Genomic DNA, 3,473 nt, shown 5'->3' with positions numbered 1-3,473 from the left:
TACGTTACGTATCAGGCCAAAAATGCTTTTTGCGTAATGAATTAACAAATGGCAGTCAAGATGGGATAAAGTTACTGTTGTTTTCCGTATAGCGACACATTCACGGTAACGTGTTAATAGCATCCAGATGGCGTCCCTTTGTCACACAAGGCCTGGTCCACATCCTGGATATCCAGGAAACGGCTTGAACAGGAGGACGCTTCCTGGATATCCAGAAAACGGCTTGAACAGGCTCAGGACGAATCCTGGATATCCAGAAAACGGCTTGAACAGGAGGACGCTTCCTGGATATCCAGAAAACGGCTTGAACAGGCTCAGGACGAATCCTGGATATCCAGAAAACGACTTGAACAGACTCAGGACGAATCCTGGATATCCAGAAAACGGCCTGAACAGGAGGACGATTCCTGGATATCCAGAAAACGGCCTGAACGCCTGACGAAAATAAGGAATTCTCCCGCCATTTTTGATTTGCGAGCAAGCGGTCACTGTGGGTCACGCACGCACCGCAATGGTATCCTGCACCGCGGGTGCCCCGTAATACCCTGAACGCATGTCTGAAGACAACCGTTGTCCACAACGATAGACAATAACAGTCGCACGACTATATTATGTGTTGTTTGTTTGAATTTGTTTTTCGTGTAGCGTCACATTCTATTTATGTGTTAGATGACGCATTCAGATGACGTCCTATCATGGGGAGGGCAGCGGTCACTTCCGGGTTTTAATCTCTCGCAACTTGAGTCTGTCGAGGTCTCACGAGGTCGACCCATATATGGAAACATGGGCGTGCATAATAATGTTTTCTGTACTGTCAATCACCATGATTGACGGCACCGGAAGTACGAATCCTGGATATCTAGTTTTCGTAAGGTTTTTGGACGATTCCTGGAGTCGCCGAAAAGTAGATGCGACAGGGGTTTGCGTATGGCGTGACATCCCACTCCCGGCCATCTGGTAAGTGAGATGTGTCTCGCCAGAGATCCCCGCCTGCAGATAAGATACAGGCGGAAACATCTTGCCAGGTTCAAACGACGTGGTAGGATTCATAGTAAAGTGTAAACTCGTTGGCTAGACAAGACAGTACTTGCCCTGAGCTAGCGCGTGAAATCTGAAAAAGGCGTGCTGTAAGAGAAAACAGCAATTGTGAAAAATGTGCAAAAATAACACTTCACAAAGTGACCTACGGAGACTAAACAGTCCCTATTACTATAGGGCCCACTGTGCCAGAAGGACAGAAGTAAATCGCTACGAAAAGCAGAAAAAACCACCAAGTCGAGAGACAAAGAAAACTTTGCAAACCCTTCGACGAAAAGAAGTTTCGGGAAAAGAGAACGATGGGACGGTCAGTGCCCGGATGTTGTGTTTGTTTTTTACTGTGAAGAACTGCCACCTTGCGATTTCTAGGGAAAACGCCATTGTACTTCGGTGGGCAGCGACGTATAACTTACATAAGGCGGGTGCTGTAACACTTACTAGAGAAAAGTAATAAAAAACGATGCCTGCTATAGTGCTGACCAGCAGAAGCAAGTTGAAGAGCGTCCTTATCTCTGGTGGCAGGTTGTAGACGATTAATGTCAACGGCCACATGCCACATGTCATTTTATTTTGGAATGAATTGGCTGACTCATGAATGAACGAAGAAAGGTAAATCCAGTATCTCAAGTTGAATTGCAGTAGAGAAACGACGACAGGTGTTTGTTTATCGCATCTGTTACAGCCTTGTGGTTGTTGGTGGCAACATTTAGTACATGGATGACACTGGTAGGTTTTACAACGTTGCAAACGGACTTCAACTCTTTGTACCATTTCGCTGGGTCTTCGGGTTTTAATTGTATCTTATTCACGCTTGACTCTTTAGTCAACACTTTTGGCATGATTGCACTTCTGTAGAAGTGGTCTAGCTTAGACAAGACAGATTCATTTGTTGCCACGCCTTGTCATCAAAGATCCTTTCACAGACAATGTTGTCTGGACGAAAGTACACTTCAAAGTCAATCTATTCCAGCTGCTTTATCGTTGTAATGGAGCATTGGGTCCTTGAGCATGTCCATAATCCTCGAGAACTCCTGTGAAGAGGGCAGTATATTATGGTATAGATAAATCATTGCGCTAATTTTTGTGTCTATCATTTGTTCTGCGTTTTATTAATGATCTTTTTTCTATAGAAGAAATTACCCAATTACAAATTTTGCAACTTACCTGCCAAATCTCTTGAACATCAGCCACTCGGATCTGTACGCGATTACCTGGCCTCCCAGGTAGTGTTATCTACATAGGGCAAACAGTAAATGTGGAGAAAACGGGTTCAAATGTGAAGCCATACACATTAGTTCAGCACATTTTCAAATATCAAAAGGGTCGAACAACATCTACTTTGAAACAGCTCACCCTTTCTGCTCCTCCCAGAAGTTCTTTAAGGAGGGCTTTCCTCTCGGAGATCTTGTGCGGAACCTTTGCTCCTTGCTGTTATTTATTTATTTATTTGAACTTCACCATATGTATTTACACAAAATGGTAGGGAGGCAAAAACAGGTACTTTATAACCTTTACTATAAGGATGACCTTTATAGCTTTCTTGAGCTCTTTGTGGGTAAAAGTGAATTGCAGTTATTAGATCTATGTCCTTTATAGTTCAAATTGCAATTCAATTTATACGTAATCCAAATATTATATTTTTTGCAACAGTTAAGCTTGTACCAGGTTAGCTTAAAATTATGTTTGTTTTGCGGGCTTGATCATTATACATGTGAAGAAATGTCATACCTGACAAAGACATACACTTGAAGGTGCTGGTGCCCTGCGTATTTCCCTCCTGTCTTAAGTAAAACGTCCCAACTCCCACATCTCTCATGGCTTGCTCCAACTTCTCGGCGACATTCTGGTCAATAACCCAGCCAATGAGCTGAAAGATAAGAAGTTCTCTTGTTATAGATTTCTCTGATATAGTAAACATGACACAGATTGCTGGATGCTACTTAACATTTTAAAAGTAGAACAGGCTCATTTGTCATTTCAGTTTACTTGCTTTATGTTGTTAATATGTGTACACAAAATTAATTATAGTATATTTTTAATCATTCTTTATTAACGGTTTATTAAAGGTTTAAGCCTGTACTGTACCTTCTTGGGCTTACAGGTGCCACACAAAGGAAGTTGTACACGCAACAACCACCAATGGTTTTGGCTGAAGAAAAATAGGAAGAAAAAATATTTCATACCATGGAGAGAGTGCAGCATTCATGTTAAGAGTTCTATTCATCTATTGATCTATTCAGAAATAACACTGTATTTTTAAGAAGAGAATGTTACGATTCATTTCTCACCTACATACTGGGATAATGACCAGTTTTGCCCCCTGCACACCATGTCTGCATTTTACCACGCTGTGTGGTGCGTTTAACCTGCTGGACATGTGTTGACATAATCTTGATGGCAGGTGGCATTCGTTCACATGGGCTGCGTCTGGTTGT

General features: G+C 42.2%; 1 long non-coding RNA gene across 1 annotated transcript; it reads right to left on the bottom strand.

The window, feature by feature from the left end:
- Positions 1–920: 920 nt before the first annotated feature.
- Positions 921–3,444, bottom strand: LOC118417993. The gene is made up of 5 exons (XR_004831421.1): positions 3,327–3,444; positions 3,124–3,187; positions 2,767–2,905; positions 2,203–2,271; positions 921–2,069 (listed from the first exon to the last, which is right to left on the bottom strand). It is a non-coding gene; the product is annotated as an uncharacterized LOC118417993 (long non-coding RNA).
- Between the last annotated feature and the right edge of the window lie 29 nt (positions 3,445–3,473).

The sequence above is a fragment of the Branchiostoma floridae genome, chromosome 6, assembly GCF_000003815.2.
Source record: "Branchiostoma floridae strain S238N-H82 chromosome 6, Bfl_VNyyK, whole genome shotgun sequence".
Lineage (NCBI taxonomy): Eukaryota > Metazoa > Chordata > Leptocardii > Amphioxiformes > Branchiostomatidae > Branchiostoma > Branchiostoma floridae.
Note: the sequence above shows the minus strand (reverse complement) of the source record. Positions and strands in the feature narration are given on the sequence as shown.